Consider the following 21546-nt stretch of genomic DNA (forward strand, 5'->3'; position numbering starts at 1 on the left):
CCACATTATCCTAGGCCTACTTTACACACATTTTGTAGTGTGACTTTTTTCACTGAAACAGTTATACTGGTGAAACCGCTAGTGTGGATGCAGTTATACTAATATAACAGTGTTTATACCGGTATAGTTTATTCCCCTTCCCATGAGGAAATAAACTATACTAGTGTAACTGCACTCATTCTACAGGGGGTTATACAATGGTACAACTTTTGTGTTTAGTGTTCAAAGAAGCCTAACTTTAGGAAACTCGGGTTGAAAATTTTGGGCTTAAGTTTTATTCATAACACCAATCACAAGATTGAAAATAAATACTAAGTGGAAATGAATTGCATGCACTAAAAACTATGAAGGAAGGTCGTAAGTCCTCTAAGCAGATATTGACTGATACTGAGAAGAAATGACAGTGGTGAAATGCTCTATTCCTATGCTATTGAGCTAACAAGTATTATTAGATCAATAACCTAACTCTCCTATAAAGAAGCACTATTCCTGCAGCTAATAGTCAATAACCACCAGCAGAAAAGAAAATACTACAAAATGAGTGAAGAAAGCATTTGGGAGCATACAAAAGAGCATCCAATATCTGCAAATATTTAAATGTAATAAAAAAGCTTGTATATTTAAAAAACTAGTAGAGAAACTACAATGCTAAAAAGTCAGAAAACAAAATTTATTTTTCTGCATGAACTACAGTCGTAAATAATTTAAAGTATAGTCCACACCATCTGTTAAGGCTGTATCCCCACTTTGAACTTTAGGGTACAACTGTAGGGGCCTGCATGAAAACTTCTAAGCTTAACTACCAGCTTAGCTCTGGTCCGCTGCCAACATTTCAATGCATTCCCTCCCTGGGAAGCCTTGAAAAACCTTTACCAATTTCCTGGTGAATACAGATCCAAACCCCTTGGATCTTAAAACAAGGAAAAATTAATCAGGTTTTTAAAAAGAAGGCTTTTAATCAAAGAAAAAGGTAAAAATCACCTCTGTAAAATCAGTATGGAAATTAACCTTACAGGGTAATCAAACTTAAAGAGCTCAGAGGACTTCCCTCTAGTCTTAGGTTCAAAGTACAGCAAACAAAGATAAACACTCTAGTAAAAGGTACATTTACAAGTTGAGAAAACAAAGGAAAACTAACACGCCTTGCCTGGCTATTTACTTACAAGTTTGAAATAGGAGAGACTTGTTTAGAAAGATGTGGAGAACCTGGATTGATGTCTGGTCCCTCTCAGTCCCGAGAACGAACACCCACACAAAGAACACAAACAAAAGCCTTCCCCCCCCCAAGATTTGAAAGTATCTTATCCCCTTATTAGTTCTTTAGGTCAGATGCCAGCCAGGTTACCTGAGCTTCTTAACCCTTTACAGGGAAAAGGATTTTGGAGTCTCTGGCCAGGAGGGATTTTATAGTACTGTACACAGGACAGCTGTTACCCTTCCCTTTATAGTTATGACGCCATCCAAACCAGCGACTGTGTATAGCATTTACTTACAGAGTACCGTATATACTCGTTCATTAGCCATTCATTTATAAGCTAACCCCCCCAAGATGGATAGGTAAAAATAGCAAAAACTGTATGACCCTTTCATGAGCCCACCTTATATTGCAGGGATTGGCAAATTTTGGCTCCTGGCCCATTAGGGTAAGCCGCTAGCGGGCCTGTGTGACGTTGTGCAGTCTATATGGTTTTATAAAAACATGATAAGTGAATATAATGTAACTGGGATAGTTTTATAAAGATTTGCTAAGTGAATATAATGCAACTGGGATATGCTTTGTGCAAAAGGTCTCTTGTAAGGTATCATTACAAAGCTCATAATCTACTGAGTGTGATCATCCTATTTGTAGAAATGTACCACTCTTGTATCTAAAATTAGAAATATAAAACATAACTCTGAGAGCCTATTGTAATTATGTAAAGTGTGGGCCATTAATGATGGTTTGGAAGCTTGATGACTCCCATTAACCAGGACCATTGTCTGCAGATGGCTGTGTTTACCTGTTAGTCTTCTTGTATGTGTGTGTGCTGGCAAGTGGGCAATGAAGTCTTGCAGTGACATGTGATCATGTCACCTGAACTGGAATCCATCTTTAACCTGGTGCTTTTCCAGTGGTGGGGGTGGAAACCCAGAGGGACAAAGGGTTCCCGCCTTATGCAAAAGATATATAAAGGGGTGGAAGAGAAGAAAGGGAGAGAGGAGCCATCATGAAGAATCCACTAGCTATCACCTGAGCTGGAACAAGAGCTGTACCAGGGGAAAGAATTGTGCCCAGGCCTAGAAGGTGTCCAGCCTGAGAAAAAAAACTTACTGAAGCATCTCTGAGGGTGAGATTATCTGTATTCAGTTTGATTAGACATAGATTTGCGCATTTTATTTTATTTTGTTTGGTGACTTACTTTGTTCTGCCTGTTACCACTTGGAACCACTTAAATCCTATTTTCTGTATTTAATAAAATCACTTTTTATATAGTAATTTACTCAGAGTATGTATTAATACCTGGGGGAGCAAACAACTTTGCATCTCTCTCAATCAGTGTTATAGAGGGCGAACAATTTATGAGTTTACTCTGCATAAGCTTTATGCAGGGTAAAACAGATTTATCTGGGTTTAGACCCCATTGGGAGTTGGGCATCTGAGTGCTAAAGACAAGCACACTTCTGTGAGCTGTTTTTGGGTAAACTTGCAGCTCTGGGACAAGTGATTCAGACCCTGGGTCTGTGTGGGAGCAGACGGGAGTATCTGGCTCAGCAAGACAGGGTGCTGGAGTCCTGAGCTGGCAGGGGAAACAGGAACAGGGGTAGTCTTGGTACATTGGGTGGCAGCTCCCAAGGGGGTTTCTGTGATCTAACCCGTCACAGCCTGAAAGTTTTATTTACCTGGAGCGTCCACAGGCACGGAGCCCCTCAGCTCCCAGTGGCCACGGTTCGCCGTTCCCAGCCAATGGGAGCTGCGGGAAGTGGCGCCACTTCCCGCAACTCCCATTGGCTGGGAACGGCAAACCGCGGCCACTGAGAGCTGAGGGGCTCTGTGCCTGCAGACACTGCAAGTAAACAAAATGTCCTGACCCACCAGTGGCTTACCCTGATAGGCCGGGAGCCAAAGTTTTCCGACTCCTGCTATATTTTAAAAGTTGGCGTCACAAGAAACACTCAAAAGTTTTACTAGAATTATTTTAATGTAATCTAACGAAAACCCTGTTATAATAATATCTGAACAAATATGTATTCACCTTCAAAATTACAGTCAATATTTAAAATCAGTAAATGGATATTTTAAACAAATACCTTAGAACAGTGGTTCCCAAACTAACAACCTGTGAACCCCTTTCACTAAAATGTTAAGTCTCGCGAACCCCCTCCTAAAAATGAATACTTCCAGGGATTTTCTCCTTTATCCGAGTATAAATTATAAAAGCCGTGATCTTGGAAATATAAAATTTGTTTTTATGATGCTTATTACACACTATTTATTATCATTACAGTATTTTTATTACATTATGAAAATGGCAACACTCTTCCAAGATCTCACTTTTGTATCTTGTATCACTTTGAATAAGCCTGTTATAAGACAAGGCTCCTATGTTTCATCAAGGAGTATCAGATGTGAAACAGCATGAATATATTTAAGAAGCCAACTCAAAGAGTTCCTCCTACACAAGCATTCAGGTCTTGAGCAGTCCAGGCAAACAACGCACGTTAAAACAAAGCTTAAACTTGTTCTTCATAATAATTTAAAAAACAATACTAGCTGCCTATTTAATTTTAAAAACAGCAAAAAATATCCACCTCCCTCTCCGTTTCTTATAAGGAGTCTTGAAGTTTTAATCTCCTCAGTGTGATAGATATGCTTGCTTTGGTCTGCTTAGCTCTTGGAAGTTCAGGGGCTCCGTGCTGCTGGCCCTGTGCTGTCCAGGGTCCCTAGGGACAGCTCTGTTCGCCATTAGGGAATTTTTTCCCCGAGAACCCCCTGAAACATTTTGCGAACCCCAGTTTGGGAACCACTGCCTTAGAACAATATGAGACTTGCAATGGATTTTTTACCTTCAGTTCATTTGGTATGATGTCCATCTGTTTGCATTTGGAAAGGAAGATGATGTCTGTCTGTATCTGTGCAAGTTATAATGATGGTGGGGTGGAAATTCATTTGCAAATTCAACACCATTAATCTGGGCTTGAATAGGGACTGGGAGTGGCTGGCTCATTACAGAAGCAGCTTTTCTTCTCCTGGAATTGACATCTCCTCATCTATTATTGGGAGTGGACTACATCCACCCTGATTGAATTGGCCCTGTCAACACTGGTTCTCCACTTGCAAAGTAACTCCCTGCTCTCCATGTGTCAGTATATAATGCCTGCATCTGTAACTTTCACTCTATGCATCCGAAGAAGTGAGGTTTTTACCCACGAAAGCTTATGCCCAAATAAATCTGTTAGTCTTTAAGGTGCCACCAGACTCCTTGTTGTTTTTGTAGATACAGACTAAAACGGCTACCGCCTGATACTTGACTTGTATTTGTTGTCTTTCGACATTTGCAGAGCACGCAGACGAATTCCAGTTCTAGTGACAATGTACCCATTTTGTCGACATTCAACAACCCAATTATTGAGATCTTTCTCCAGTTCAGGAAATGAAGCGTACCTCGTTGGGACATTTTTTTCTTGCTTCATGGCATGTCTTTTAGTGTTTTATTTTTTCGCCATTCTCTTACTTGCTTCTCATTGATACAGAATTCACGAGCAGCGGCGCAATTATTGTTTGCGTCTGCATATTCAACAACTTTAAGTTTGAACACTGCATGATATGCAGACCATTTTCTTTTGATTTCACCATTGTTCATTTTAAATACTAGTATGAAAATAGATTATTATAGTTATAGATTTTGTAGGACTTTATATAGGAATGTTACCTGCTTTTATCACTGTCAATTTATTATTGTTCTTTGTTTATTTCAAAGCATGTCTGTGGCGATAACAGGCTATTTAAATTTTATTAGAGATTTCATCGATTCTTCATGTTATATTTTCATATTGGCTCGAAGCTTACGAGGTCCATTGGTAGAAATGCATGAAGAGATCTAATTGCACAGTAGCAGACTGACACCAGTGCTTACTGTATTTTTCTGATTGGCTTGTAAGTTGTAGCATTTTGTGAAATGCATGGGTCAAATGTCATGCAGATCTGCAGCACTGCTCTTTTGGTATTCATTTCAAGCCAATCTAGTCCAGTAAACAAAGCCTTTGCAACTTTAAAAGGTTGCAGTATTGACATCAATAAATGGGTCGGCAAACTTTGGCTCCCAGCCCATCAGGATAAGCTGCTGGCGGGTCGGGACGTTTTGTTTACCTGTAGCATCCGCAGGCATGGAGCCCCTCGGCTCCCAGTTGCCACAGTTTGCCATTCCCAGCCAACGGGAGCTGCGGGAAGCGGCGCGGGCCGAGGGACGTGCTGGCCGCCACTTCCCGCAGCTCCCATTGGCTGGGAACAGAGAACCACAGCCACTGGGAGCTGAGGGGCTCCATGCCTGCGGACGCTCCAGGTAAACAAAACGACAATGTATTATTAGATATTCAATTCAATATTTCCATAGAGCTTAAAATCATCAAATTTTGGTGCAGACCTGTTTATAAGCCAACCTCCACTCTTTGATGTGTCACCTTTTTTACTAAAAATATTCGGCTTATGAACGAGTATATATGTTATTTAAGATACATTAAGATACATCAACTGATTTGATCCATAATTAGACTTGGCAGAACTGGATGTTTATTTTATAAGTTTGATTGAGAATACTGATATTTATTTAAGAAAAAACTTTTTTTTAAACCAATTTACATGTTCACAGTTTACATTTGCACAAAATTATGAAGGGGTCAAAACGGGGGGGGGGGGGGGGGGGCAGAATCATTTAATGACACTAGACCAGGGGTTCTCAAAGTTCATTGCACCATGACCCCCTTCTGACAACAAAAATTACTACATGACCCCAGAAGGGGGGACCGAAGCCTGAGCCGTCCCAAGCCCCAGCCGGGGCAGGGAGGGGGGGGAGGCTAAAGCCAAAGCCCGAATCCCACCACCCCAGGCAGGGAGGGAGGAGGGGAGGACGGGGACAAAGCCCAAGGGCTTCAGCTTCAGGCCGGGGGCCTGTAACCTGAGCCCGACCACCCACGTCTGAAGCCCTTGGGCTTTGGCTTCAGCCCTGGGCGGTAGGGCTTGGGCTTCAGACCGAGGTGGTGAGGCTCGGACTTCAGCTTTGGCCCCCAGCAAGTCTAATGCCAGTTGCAGTGACCCCATTAAAACAGGATCACGACCCACTTTGAGGTCCCAACCCACAGTTTGAGAACTGTTGCACTAGACATTGAGATTCAAATAATTAAAGCTTTATAACTTAAAACCACAAACTGGCATCGCCACATGTCAAAATATACTATTTAAATATCTTTTAATCTAACTCTAAGAAGTTCTCAAGATGCATTTTTCTTACTTTGCCTATCAGTAAATTTTGATTATTGATGGAAATATTTTTCATCAGTTTATATGTGCGCAGCAAAATCGACGTTTTTACTGGTATTTACCAATAAAAATCTAATCCTTCCAAGCCTATGTATAATCAAGGACTCTTAAAAGGACTCCTACACTCTTGCTAACATTAACAGTTACTTTTTTTAAATCCCCCTCTTCATAAATATTTCCGCACTTTAAAAGAAAATTGTTATGACTGCAGGACACCACAAAATGCAGAGTTCCTACAAAGTGGCTAAGAAACCCTTGATTTGGGAAAGAGACATGTAGACAAGGGTCTCATTTGCTTGTTCTGTCTATACTCACAATTGTCTTGTAATTAGAAACCATGGTGACCTTTGTCAGCAATCTAATTTACTGTATATCAGTAAGTAAGAATACTACTTAGAGAGGGGAATATAATAATAATAATATGGAGATATACCTATCTCATAGAACTGAAAAGGATCCTGAAAGGTCATTGAGTCCAGCCCCCTGCCTTCACTAGCAGGACCAAGTACGAATTTTGCCCCAGATCCCTAAGTGGCCCCCTCAAGGACTGAACTCACAACCCTGGGTTTAGCAGGCCAATGCTCAAACCACTGAGCTATCCCTCCCCCCATGAAGAGGGCAAACTGGTTATGACATTCCAAATAAATTTGTGGCTTCGAGAAAGAACCATTTGACTTAAAAAGAGTGCATTGCTGTTTTTCACAACCTATCATCTCTCCACTCTCTCTCTCAAAAGCTTTAATGACACAACTTGAACTTTGAGAATATTCATCTGTAGACTGTTCAAAACCTTATTACATAAGTCATAGGGAAGGGAGGCGTATGACCAATACCTCTTCATAAATAAAATGCTTATAAAGTACCTACCCTCAATATGGGTCTAAAGACTACTTGCTTTTAAATCAAAGAAATAGGTAACACTTTGTCTGAAATAATCTCTCTGCTTGTACATAATTCTTTCAGAGACCAATCTGAAAGCACAAGTCACTCTGTCTAGGTATATCACTACACCCTGTCTGAAAGGATTCTACTACAGCAAAGACTATTATCGTTAAATATTAAGTTATTTTAGCGGATGAAGAAATATTCACCACTAAACAGCTGACATGATCAGCTGTCTATAGTTTCAGCCACAGAACATGTTTGACAACTGTGCTATGTAACATGTTATGCACTCCTTATCTGATGAGATCATGAGCCATAAAGACACTAGTATACCAGGTTTCCCTTCACATTAGATAAGTCACTTTTTGTATCTTTTCCTAGGTTTTAAATCCCCTTCTCTCAGGGAGCACAATGAAGATTCCTCTTCTACCAAACCCAAAGACTCTGGGGCATAATATTCAAGAGTTACTTTCATTTTCCTAAAAACAATATAGCTGCTAGAACGCAGCCTGCTATGGAGGCGGCTTACAATCACCAGATAAGCTAATGTGGGCACCACTCTCCACATTTGATCCTTTGCTATTTCCAATTTTCAGCCACTGAAGTCGTATTGAAAATAGTCCGATGACACAGCCCCTTTTGTCTTGAATGGGCACAGGATTGGTCCACATGAAAGGGCTTTTTCTGAATTATGTAAGTCAGGGCACCAAGTAAAAAGCCACAGAACAGAGGAGATTTAAATAACAAGTAAAAATTAGGAAAACAATATAGGCCAGAGGTAGATCTGGAAATCCAGAGCAAGGAAAGAAAAATAGTGCACCTGTTGGCAGAATATGTCATGTAAACAACTTAAAACCTTTTACAGTCTAACGGAGATACGCAGAGCTAGGATTCAGGAGCCTAGTTGCTGCTCCCAACTCTGTCACACACTTCCCATTTGACCCCGGATAAGTCACTTAATTCATGTTTCTCCATTTTCCCATCTGAGAAATGTTGATGATGAGACTTTTGTGAAATGCTCTGACATCAAAAGGTGAAAAGAGCTATACAAATTCCATGTATTATTTGCGGACAGGAGTAAAAGATTGGGTTAAAATAGTTTAAAGTACTAAAATTGCTCATGAAAGCGCATGCCAATTTATGTGCTTTTGCAATCACATTTTTCTATGAAAAAAAATTCCCCAAACTTATTGCTGTGTTAAAGCATCACACAAACAAAAGGTGAACCTATCCAACTATACAGGGAAAAAGTGAAAATGGCTACACACACAAACAAAAAATATAGGAAAAAGTATTTTAATTTCCTTCAACCACAGTAATACTAAATATTAATTATAATATATTTAAAAAATGGTTCAGAGAAGTGTGATTTTTCTACTCAATAGCATCCCCTTTAAAGCCTTGATCCTGCAATCAGATGCACATGGATGAACCTCTACACCCATATGGAGCTCCACGGAAGTCAATGGGGATTCATGAAAGCACAGGAGTCTGCCTATATGGATCAAATGACAGAATCAGGGCCTCCGGTTGCACATTTAAAAATCACAGAGTCCAGAAATGCAAAGTTAAGGTTCTAACAGTAACATGGAGTAGGCTGCATTGCACAGTCTAAAGTATTATGCCATATATTGTATATAAAACACTAAATATATTAAGCTACATATTCACTCAAAAGGACAGGAATAGCAAATACTATCTATTCTCAGTGCAATTATGACCCCATCAACTGAGATTTTAATACCACCTGATTGGTTGAAGGGGATGATCAGGAAGAATGGCATGTATAGTAAATAGTAATATTCTATTAGGAAGAATGGCATGTATAATAAATAGTAATATTCTATTATACATACGGAGAATATTAAAGCAGGTAAAGTGTTCCTATCAATACTACCTCAATTGTAGCACTTTGTTCAAAGAATACAAGATATTTCAAGGTTCTGGGGTAGATAATATCAGCTGAGGGAGGTTTCTGTCAATCATGTAGGATGGCAAATTTCCCTCGTGTAGTTGCCCAAATTGGTGGATAACTACGTGAAGGGAAAGTGTTTATACAATGCACTCCAATAAACCATGAAGCTTCCCAGAGAAAGAAGATAACCCACATGACATACTTCCATACTGCCTCTTACTCCTTTTCTGAAGTCTCAGAGCAGGACTTTAAACATCATAGAACAAGTTGCTTCTGAAAACACAAAAATGAAATGCTTGTCTAGGTTTACAATACAATACAAATGATTTGACATGAATATACAAACATTAATTTCTGTCAATGAGATGTTCTTGAACTATGTGATTATGGAAGCTGTGCGTTTTTAATGTGGATTTAGGTATAAGCTAATATGTCCAGAAAACAAGTTGAAATAGAAAATGTGACTGGGCTGCAGAGACTGCAACATACCATAGTTTAAAAAAAAAAAAAAAAAAAAAGACTGATCACATTCTCATTTGAGAAAATTCATCAATTTAAAAAAAGCAGCAGATGCCAGAGTTTACTGTACTCCCACTCTGGAGAAAAAAATGTGATTTATTACAGAAGAAAAATGCTTATCCATTTAACAAGCTATGTTCACCAATAGCATTCAATAACTTATGAAATAATTTATGAATCATGCAATTGTCTAAAATAACTGCTAAACCCCCTTCTATCTTAGACACATGTTCATGTTGTTGTTTTTTTAAAAACTTTGGGCTTTGCAATTTCAAAGTGAATAACATTAATGACAAGCAAACGGCAATATGAAATATGCAATCATAAATAAATAAGAAAAACTATTTTAATACCTATGAAGCAACAGATACTTGAGGTGCCATGTTATCCTACTCTCAGAATATTTTCCTCCAACAATTGCTTTTTCTAAGTTTCATTCCTTTAGCAGGTGTGGGCTCAACGCACAGGTTGGTTTTTTTTTGTGTTCCTTTTATAAAGTAATTTATTTTTGCAAAGAACAGAAAAGACCACACTAGTGGCTATGCAGGAAATGTTGTCTGGATTCCTTAGAGTTTCAAAACAAACATTTCAGTTTGAAGTAACAGAAGTCCAAATCTGTGTGACTATGTATTATAGAAGTAGGAGGAAGAGTGAAAAGAATAGAGCTATCCAATCATATCCCCACATATCCTTGCCAGTGTCCATGGGCATATCAATAGCTTATAGGAAACAGATTCAAAGACTTAACGGATCTAAAAAAAAAACCAGCTTGGACAACTGGTTTTGATCCATCTTCAGAAAAACAACATTGACCAATGAGATTAAGTCTCTGCACCATAATCAGACCTAAAATCAGATAAGAGGTCGACGGAATTCAGATCTCTAGAAATTGTCAGAGCTGTTTCACCAACATTTCTTGATAATCTGCACTAAAAATGGACTTATTAGACTTAGGGCAATGACTGCCAAAATTTTCTATGTCAAATGATAGTTTATTGAGCAGAGGCTTAGCAACCACAAGGAGGCTCCTAAATTCCTTTTGAAAATGGGACTTAGGAAATTATTGAAAATTTTACAACTTAGCTTTTCTTTTTTCCTTCTAAAAACTTAAGACCTGAAGAATGCAGAAAGTTAACTTTTCCACAGGTGAATTTGTATAGTTAGCTAGGATATGATAATTTGGTTTGTGGTTAAAGAATTTAATTTCAACTGCCACTTAACTGTTTATACAACAGGGTAAAGATAAGGCAAATTGTATTCAGGCTGCTTTAGTAATACAAGACTGTGACTAAGTGTAAATGCAAATTAATTTAAAATTTATCAGCAGCCTAGAAAAATAAGAGTTTCAGTTTTCTTCTTGGTTACCTTGAGAATGCTAGATTTTCCTATCTCCTCAGGATAAAGGACCATAACTGGTCTCTACAGCCTTAAACTAATATATTATGACTAAGCCTTAATCCTCAATAGAAAAAAGCAAAGTAATTGCTTTTCTGAGCCTTATTAACACACACACAGATGTGCACACACTGTATTAATAAAACGGGAATACCTTGGAGTCTTATAACACTTAAAATAAAGAGAGTTTATATTTATTGACTCTGGTGAATTACATAGCTCTCAATGTTCTCCACTATCCTGCTGTCTGGTAAGAAGGACAACACAAAATACAGCTATGTAAGAATTTATCAAAAGCATTCTGCAATTGTCAGGAGAACTAACCTGATTGATTCAAAAAGAACAAATAGCTGTTGTGTTTTTATTCCTTTTATCTGACCCAAAAGGGAAAATACATTACAATGTGGAGAGAGCACTTAGGGACTACTAGTGGAAAAAGTTATGTAAGCACAAATTATAAGAATGCCCTTTCTGATTACTTGAATTAGAAGTGGGGATGTGTGCTAGAAATGGCCTGTAGAGATTTACAAACCTTTTGAGTTGGTTTAGATACTTTGCAAGAAAGGCTATCTAGACCATGCAGCAAACCAACTTATTCAGCAGAGAGGCTGATGGACCTGTGTCAGTCACTCTTTATTTACACAAGTCAGTGACAATTGTGATCTGCAGAAGGAGAGCATCAATTCTAATAAGCTCACATCCCCTCACCCCAAAAAAACCTATGGACCTTTTGAACACTCACATGTATCAGTCCACCTCTATATTTTTGCTGTTTGAGGGAACAGGAGAAGTAGGAATCCATAAACTCGCTTTTAAGGCTTCCCTGTCAAATATAATAGCCTTTTTTCTACATATAGCCGTAGTCTGGGACTGGCAAGATTTACACTTGCATGTGTGTGTGTGTGACCAAGTTGAGGGAAGGATCTGTAATTAAAAACTGAAGCCTGCATTTTGTCCTAGAAGATTTTTCTTTGGGAAAAAAAATGAATTTGAATTGGACTCCACAGGCAATGAGCCAAGGAAGGCTGATCAACTTCACTGTCTCAGCACTAGACCACCGAATTTCTGTTAAATCTGTAGGGTAAAATTTTCAAATGAATTTAAAACTACTTAAGGTGTCTACATCTACCCCACATTGCAGTGCAGACTACGGACATGTGAACTGAAGAGCACAAAGTGTTGTGCCGTAGCTGCCCCATGTGAATGCTGCTGACACAAAACTAGAAGATACCCAGATTGTGTTAACCGAGTCCTCGAACCAGTCTATATTAACACAAACTGGGTACCTTCTAGTTTGCATCAGCAGTGTCCATGTGGGGCAGCTACAGCGCAACACTGATGTGCTCTTCAGTTCACACCTCCACTGAGTGCAGCATAAACAAGCTCTAGATTTCATGGATTTAGGGCAACTCATGGGGTTGGCATGTAAGGGAACAGAGGAAGGAGGATATGGAGAAAAGATTCAATGAACTAAGGGGACATTCAGGGAGCTGAAGAAGCTAAGCTGTCTCCTTATTCCCTACACACCTCCCTCCCTCCACTACTGGCCACTGTTGCCCAAAACCAGCTCAGCTCCAATGCCCAACTTCCACAGCCCCTAGTTCATGCATCCTCCTCACTAATTCACCTCCCCATACTAGTTATGAAGAATTTTGTTTAAAGAGACAAAAATATAAACACTGAAATGTCAAATACAGAACAAAGGACAGGACGTACGAAGTACAAATTCACATGCACTCACAACAGGGCAAAGCCACAGAAACAGATACTTGTCAAAAAACCCACAAACAAATGATGCCAAAAGAAAAGGAAGATTTTATTAAATCTCTTCATGACAGGGCTGCTTTATTCACACATCTTTAAAATATATAACCACTAGTAGCTAATTGATAAGAGTGAAGGGGATCCCACCCAACACCTGCTTTGGCAGTTCGGTTTAATAGCAGTCCTTTGCTAAGCTTTGACAATTACTCCCACATTCCCCCCTGAGAGACTAATGGTTTGCTAAAAATAAAATGGAGATTAGCATTTACAGTGAACTGCCTAAGCAATGCACAATTTGACAGAAGGTGAAATTAATCAACTCTGTGGTGTACTAATGTCCAGATTTTCCTTTGAAGGTCCACATTTAAACTGAACCAATCTAGTTGAACACATTTATGTTTAAATCAATGGCACAAAATACTATTTTAGTTTTCCATTTCAACAGTTTGGTACCTTAGAATACTGTAGTAAAGCTTCTCACTTAACATAGAGCAAAATGATTCTACATCAGTATCACAGGCCTTTGTTTAGCACCTAAAAAAAAAAATTACAAAAAAGTGGATTTAAGCAAAAGGCAAAAACTTACTGTAATTTCATGGCATGTTGGCCAATACACAGAACTTAGCTTCAGCATCCATACAATGAATCGTATGACCTGGGAAAAAAGCAGAATATGACCATTAAAAATATCAGGACGAAAATATATAATACTGACAAATACATCAATTGACATCTTGCAAATAGGATTACTGATGAAGTTCAAAGAAGAAAGAAAGAAAGACTGTCAAGCTTCTCTCCTTTTCCATGGAAGCGGAAAAATCTGTAAGCCACGGGGGGGGGCGGGGGGGGGGAGGGGGAACAGAAAGGATGGTGGAAATGTTTAAAACACAACAATAAGCCAGCTACTTTAAACAACAAAATAGGTGGTCTTTTTAAAAAGGAATATTTAAAAAAAATATTACTATTACAAATTGCACTGGGTATAGGCAGCAATTTATAAGTACTTCTTGATGCTAACTCCTAAGAGAAGACAACTATATGTAGAGATTAACTACTATTTTTGTTTAAAGATTTAGCAAAAACACATCGAATCACAGAGGATTAGGGGTTGGAAGAGACCTCAGGAGGTCATCTAGTCCAACGCCATGCTCAAAGCAGGACAAACACCAACTAAATCATCCCAGCCAGGGCTTTGTCAAGCCGAGCTTTAAAAACCTCTAAGAATGGAGATTCCACAACTTCCTTAGGTAATCCATTGCAGTGTTTCACCACCCTCCTAGTGAACAGTTTTTCCTAATATCCAACCTAGACCTCCTCCACTGCAACTTGAGACCATTGCTCCTTGTTTTGTCATCTGCCACCACTGAGAACAGCCTAGCTCCATCCTCTTTGGAACCCTCCTTCAGATAGTTGAAGGCTGTTATCAAATCCCCCTTCACTCTTCTCTTTTGCAGATTCAATAAGCCCAGTTCCTTCAGCCCCTCCTCATAAATCATGTGCCCCCAACCCCCTAATCATTGTCGTTGCCCTCTGCTGGACTCTCTCCAATTTGTCCACATCCTTTCTGTAGTGGGGGGCCCAAAACTTGACGCAATACTCCCTCACCAGTGCCAAACAGAGGGAATAATCACTTCGCTCGATCTGCTGGCAATCCTCCTACTAATGTAGCCCAATATGCCGTTAGCCTTCTTGGCAACAAGGGCACACTGTTGAATCACATCCAGCTTCTTGTCCACTGTAATCCCCAGGTCCTTTTCTGCAGAACTGCCGCTTAGTTAGTTGGTCCCCAGCATGTAGCGGTGCATGGGATTCTTCTGTTCTAAGTGCAGGACTCTGCACTAGTGCTTGTTAAACCTCATCAGATTTCTTTTAGCCAAATCCTCCAATTTGTCTAGGTCACTCTGGACCCTATCACTACCTTCCAGTGTATCTACCTCTCTCCCCAGCTTAGTGTCATCCACGAACTTGCTGAGGGTGGAATCCATCCCATCATCCAGATCATTAATGAAGTTGTTGAACAAAACCAGCCCCAGGACAGACCCTTGGGGCACTCCGCTTGATACCGGCTGCCAACTAGACAGAGCCGTTGATCATTACCCATTGAGTCTGACGATCTAGCCAGCTTTCTATCCACTTTATAGCCCGTTCATCCAATCCATACTTTTTAAACTTGCTGGCAAGCATACCGTGGGAGACGGTATCAAAAGCTTTGCTAAAGTCAAGATATATCACGTCCACTGCTTTCCCCATATCCACAGAGCCAGTTACCTCATCATAGAAGGCAATCAGGTTGGTCAGGCATGACTTGCCCTTGGTGAATCCATGTTGACTGTTCCTGATCACCTTCTTCTCCTCCACGTACTTCAAAATGGATTCCTTAAGGACCTGCTCCATGATTTTTCCGGGGACAGAGGTGAGGCTGACCGGTCTGTAGTTCCCCAGATTCTCGTTCTTCCCTTTTTTAAAGATGGGCACTATATTTGCCTTTTTCCAATTGTCCGGGACCTCCCCCGATCACCAAGAATTTTCAAAGATAATGACCAATGGCTCTGCAATCACATCAGCCAACTCCCTCAGCACCCTCGGATGCATTAGATCCGGCCCCATGGACTTGTGCATGTCCAGCTTTTCTAAATAGTCCTTAACCTGTTCTTTCACCACCGAGGGCTGCTCACCTCCTCCCCATACTGTGCTGCCCAGTGCAGCTGTATGGGAGCTGACCTTGTCTGTGAAGACCAATACAAAAAAAGCATTGAGTACTTCAGCTTTTTCCACATCATCTGTCACTAGGTTGCCTCCCCCATTCAGTAAGGGTCCCACACTTTCCCTGACCACCTTCTTGTTGCTAACATACCTGTAGAAACCCTTCTTGTTACCCTTCAAATCCCTTGCTAGCTGCAACTCCAATTGTGCTTTGGCCTTCCTGATTATACCCTTGCATGCTTGAGCAATATTTTTATACTCCTCCCTATTCATCTGTCCAAATTTCCACTTCTTGCACGTTTCCTTTATGTAGGGTTACCATACGTCCGGATTTTCCCGGACATGTCCGGCTTTTTGGGGCTCAAATCCCCGTCCGGGGGGGGAAATTCCCAAAAGCCGGACATGTCCGGGGAAATCGGGAGGGAGGGAGGCAGGCCTCGGTGGTGCTCGGCCGGGGCCTCTGGGGCTGGGGTCGGCGGTGCGGGGCCGGGCCGGGGCCGCTCGGCAGGAGCCAGGGGTGCGGTGCCGGGGCCGGGCCGGGAACCGGGGGCGCGGTGCCGGGCTGGGCCCCAGGCCGGGCCAGGAGCCGGGGTCGCAGTGCCGGGCCGGGCCGGGGTCCAGGAGCCGGGTGCGCGGTGCCGGGGATGGTCCGGGGTCGCGGGGCCGGGCCAGGCCGGGAGCGTGGGGCCGGGCCAAGCCAGGAGCCAGTGCCCCAGGGTCCAAGCCAAGCTGGGCAGGAGACGCCGGGGCCAGAGCCTCTTGGCCTGGGCCGGCCGGCCGCCGAAGGGAGCCGCTCGGCCAGGAGGGCCGGACTGAGCCGCGCCGCACCCCGCCCCAGCCTACCTGCTGCCTCGCTGTTTCAGGCTTCCCGCGAACATTTGATTCGTGGGAAGCAGGGGAGGGAGAGGAGCAGGGGGCGGAGCGTTCAGGGGAAGGGGCAGAGTTGGGGCGGGGCCCCATGGAGTGTCCTCTTTTTTAAAAACTAAAAGATGGTAACCCTACTTTATGTGTTTAAGCTCACCAAAGATTTATCTATTAAGCCAAGCTGGTCGCCTGCTATATTTGCTATTCTTTTTGCACATCGGGATGGTTTGTTCCTACGCCCTCAATAAGGCTTTTTTAAAATACAGCTAGCTCTCCTGGACTCCTTTCCCCCTCTTATTAGCCTCCCAGGGGATCTTACTCATCAATTTCCTGAGAGAGTCAGTGTCTGCTTTTCTGAAGTCCAGGGTTCGTATTCTGCTGCTCTCCTTTTTTCCTTTTGTCAGGATCTTGAATTCGACCATCTCATGGTCACTGCTGTCCTGGTTGTCACCCACTTCTACTTTCCCTACCAATTCTTCCTTGTTTGTGAGCAGCAGGTCAAGAGGAGCACGGCCCCAGTTGGTTCCTCCAGCACTTGCACAAGGAAGTTGTCCCCAACACATTCCAAAAACTTTCTTGACTGTCTGTGCACTGCTGTATTGCTCTCCCAGCAGATGCCAGGGTGATTGAAGTTCCCCATGAGAACCAGGGCCTGTGATCTGTAAACTTCTGTTAGTTGTCCGAAGAAAGCGGATAGCTCAGTGGTTTGAGCATTGGCCTGCTAAACCCAGAGTTGTGAATTCAATCCTTGAGGGGGCCACTTAGGGATCTGTGGCAAAAATCTGCCTGGGGATTGGTCCTGATTTGAGCAGGGGGTTGGACTAGATGACCTCTTGAGGTCCCTTCCAACCCTGGGATTCTATGAAAGCCTCGTCTACCTCATCCTTGTGGTCTATAGCAGACGCCCACCACGACATCACCCTTGTTGCTCTCACCTCTAAACTTAACCCAAAGACTCAACAGGCTTTTCTCCAGTTTCATACTGGAGCTCTAAGCAATCATACTGCTCCCCTACATACAGTACAACTCCTCCACCTTTTCTCCCCCGCCTGTCCTTCCTGAACAATTTATACCCATCCACGACAGTGCTCCAGTCATGTTAATTACCCCACCAAGTCTCTCTTATTCCAATCACATCATAGTTCCTTGACTGTGCCAGGACTTCCAATTCTTCCTGCTTGTTTCCCAGGCTTCTCGCGTTCGTGTACAGGCACAGACAAGCACTTGGAGCAGCATGAACTGCTGTAAAAAAGCAGCAACAAAATACTTCCAATCTCCCCCCAACTACACACCAACCATCTAAGACAGACTGTAGGCACCTTTACAATGAGAAAATAGCAGCAGATAGTTTGGAAAGGGGACTTTGAGTGAAAAGGGCTAATAAGGGAGAAAAATATTGTAGTGATTCAAGAGAAACCTCATATTACTGAGAGAGTGCAGAGGAAGCCTGCAAATATGGAGAACATAGAAGATCCTGGTTCTAGACAGGGAGACTAGTATAAGAATCACAGGGTTAGAATGGACCGCAAGTGTCATCTAGTCTAACCCCCTGCCAAGACGCAGGATGTGTATAGAACACAGGATTTTGTAGAAGATGGGAAACCTGATTGTGGATGGGCAGTGGTAGCCTGCTGTAGAAGCAAAAAGGGTTTGGAATACAATAGATGAAATCCTGGCTCCACTGCTGTTACTGGGAATTTTGTCACTGACATCAATGGGACCTGGATTTCACTCAGAATGATGTACTTTAATAACTGTTGATGCTGCACTTCTACATGTTTATTATTATCGTATTAGATTACACTGACAATCCTAGAATCAGGGAAGGTTTCCTTAGCAGGGAAAAGTATTTCAGTACAAACTTACACGCAAGTAGACAAAGGTAAAAAAAATTAAGCACTTCATAATTGTTGTCTATACAGAAATGTATACCCCACCCCCAATCCTGCTTTTGTTAGTATTAGTCTGTTCTTCCCCCATCTCCTGTTTCTTGAAACTAACTTAAGTACAGAGAGATGTACTATCCCCATTCATGAAATGATTACATTATATTTTAGACAATAAAAACAAAGAAAAATATGATATTGTAGACAAAATTTCTTGTACTCTATTTAATCCAGACTAAGTTCTCTTGCCTGTCACTGAATAGCTGAGGCTGAGATGAGTGTGTTAAAGGAGTCCTTTTTTTTTTTTTTTAAAACACCCTGGCTTGTAAAGAAAAGGTTTTGAACTCTGGGTATGTGTAAGTTAACACATTAGAAAAATCATCTTTTTTAAAGTGACATTTTGTCTAGCACTTTTTGATTCTCCTCATACTTATCAAATATTTCTTCCAAATGTGTCTTTGTTTTAAATATTTATAACAGGAAGAACTGCATGTAAAAACAAAAAAAAAATGATTTTGGAGACATGATAATTATGCCCATGAATATCCTGAAGATATAATTCATTAAGGACAAACCTCAAATGAAAGATGAAGGTATCTTATAAAGAGGATATTTATTTGTGTTTCAATCCCACAGAAACCTATTAGGCATTTATTTATACCTTAGCATTTACTTTTATGTAAGCACTACCAAATAAACTGCAGTAGTGTCATGTTAATGTCTCTTGGCAAAAGGAGTCTGCTCATCTATTCAGCATGATTTAAAATATCATTGAGGGGGCTACAGTTGAAAATAGGAGTCGTGGTGATTTCAATTACTGTATCAAGAACTATAAAACATGCTGGAATAACAATTCTTAAAACCAAAAAAATAAGTGGAAAAAGTTAGATTAACAGAACAAGGGTCTTTGATAAGTCCTGTGCAAAAATACATATTTTATGTTTTAAATATAGAACAGTCCTGGAATGTTCTTTGATCACAAATTCTGAATCCAATGAGAGAATGTCAGAATCCCAAAAAGGGGATGACATGTTAATTTCAGAGAAAACATGACATTATTCTTGTTTAGCTCTGATCACTTGTTTGTTACTTCATAAAACAAAGCATTTTTCTGAACCTTTATGACAGACATTTTACACATTTATGAGTAAAGGAAACCTGTTTTTCCATAAGTATTGCAACTTCCACATAGGCAACATGGCACAGAAGTCAACATGGCATTATTAGATTTTTAGAATGGGTTGAAGGGAGTAGATACCTTTATATACAAAGCATTAATTTCAATTTTGGAAGCTAAGAATCAAATAACCTAACCCGATGTTTATTGCATTTATTAAGTCATCAGTTTGCTGCATGAATTCTAGGCTCCTTCTGTTTCAGTATGCTGCATAAATCAAAGCACAGTGTTTGCTTTCTTTTATACAGTAATAACTTAGCATTTTGGCTTGAGCTCTAAATAGATACATCCTTTCTAGAAATTTGAAATTAAGCCAATACAGAGCTCCATTCACTACAAAACCATACAAAGCAAACATGCTTATTTCCTACCATCCCATTCAGCTGCTCAGCACTAACTAAAAAGTTTGGTACACATTTGTTCATTCCCTTCACACACACAAAGGGTTGCCAAAACACACAGTTCAAGATACAAACACAATTATTTGTTAACCACCCACATGTTCACTGCTGTACAATACAACTATTCAGACAGTGCCTGTCCAAAGAGCTAAAAGGCACAAGCAGATAACATGCACTGAAAGAGGTAGAAGAACATGTTAACTTAGAAATCCCTCTCTCCCAACCTATTTTAGATAAATATTTTAGAACAATGGATCTGCACTATAATTTTGATTGCTAAAAGAGACAGTGCAGTATAAGTATTTGAAGGGTAAGATACTGCAATGTTACCAAATCTTAGAATTTTTGACAAAGTCTCAAGTGCATTGAATCTTTTAAGCTATGTTGAAAAGGATTAAAATATCAAATTTGGGGCAATTTAATGAAGAAATATTTTTGGCCTCAACACAGATTTTCAAAATAATAAACAATACATCCCAATTCATTTGTGATGTAAAGACAAAAGGGAGAACCTACATTGAAGTACTTCCTTATGTTTTGCAGTTTCAAGTTTCACAGGCCTGTTACCTATTATTAGAATGATCACATTTTATCCTAAGTTAGAACATCTAGTATTTTGCATATTATGAGCTCTTAAACATAAAGAGGAAAGGGGGAGGGGGAGGCTATCTCCTTAGCAGCAGAGAAACGAAAATACGAAACTGAAACATTTAACAAACTACCTTGTGTTGTTATGGTAACTAAAAATGTCTAGAAAGGCAGGAACAAATGGAGAAAACAGCAGCAAGTTCTTCTGTAAATTCAGTTAGATTTTATTATTTTTGTTTTTCTTCATTGTGGGTTCAAATGGAATGAGAGGAAATACTATATACATATTAAACATCACAACACCCCAAGATGGAGGTAAACATCTTGATTTTACAGATGGAAAAACGGAGGCAAAGAGATGAAGTGGCTGTAAAAGTTGACTGATACAACTCACAACTCTGAAAAGTTCTATTCCTCACTACCAAGAAATGGAAATGATTTTGTAGAATGAGCCTCAAATCTTGGAGGGAAGGCAGGAATTTCTCATTCTCCAGCATGAATCAATAATGGCTGCTCAGACCAATTGGAAGTTGATTGCCTTGGCATACCTGTTTAGTCTCTCCTAAAGGTTCCCAATTTCATGTGCCCTCTATTGGACTCCCAAGTGGTTCCCTAATCTCCTGCAGCTTCTGAGGGTATGTCTACACTGGTGCTGGGAGCGCGTCTTCCAGCCTGGGTAGACAGGCTCACTCTAGCCAGGCTCGAGCTAGCTCACTAACCACAGCAATGTGGACATTCTGGCGTGGTCTAGGGGAGCAGATGGACTTTCAAGTCCAAGCTTTTGACCAACCTCAAAAGTACACATTGCTGTTTTTACCGTGCTAGCTTGAGCACCGCTAGTGTACATCTACCTTCCTGGGCTGGCAGACATGCCCCCAGATGCAGTGTAGAAATACCCACTGCAACCTGCAGCAGGAGTAACGTAGGAAAAATAT

The 21546-nt window shown here is 40.7% G+C and overlaps 1 protein-coding gene across 7 annotated transcripts in view; it reads right to left on the bottom strand.

Annotated features, from left to right (window-relative positions):
- The window catches only part of SIPA1L1 (signal induced proliferation associated 1 like 1), a 378635-nt gene that overhangs the window by 141761 nt on the left and 215328 nt on the right, over nt 1-21546 (bottom strand). For 6 of the 7 annotated variants that reach the window (XR_004645561.1, XM_034769297.1, XM_034769296.1 and 3 more), the window contains one exon: nt 13579-13647. The gene's annotated coding sequence lies outside the window, so the exon portion shown is untranslated. Of the gene's footprint in view, nt 1-9516; nt 9588-13578; nt 13648-21546 lie in introns of all 7 variants that reach the window. The other variant, XM_034769295.1, reaches the window with a different exon arrangement.

This window comes from Trachemys scripta, chromosome 4 (genome assembly GCF_013100865.1).
Source record: "Trachemys scripta elegans isolate TJP31775 chromosome 4, CAS_Tse_1.0, whole genome shotgun sequence".
Classification (NCBI taxonomy): domain Eukaryota; kingdom Metazoa; phylum Chordata; order Testudines; family Emydidae; genus Trachemys; species Trachemys scripta.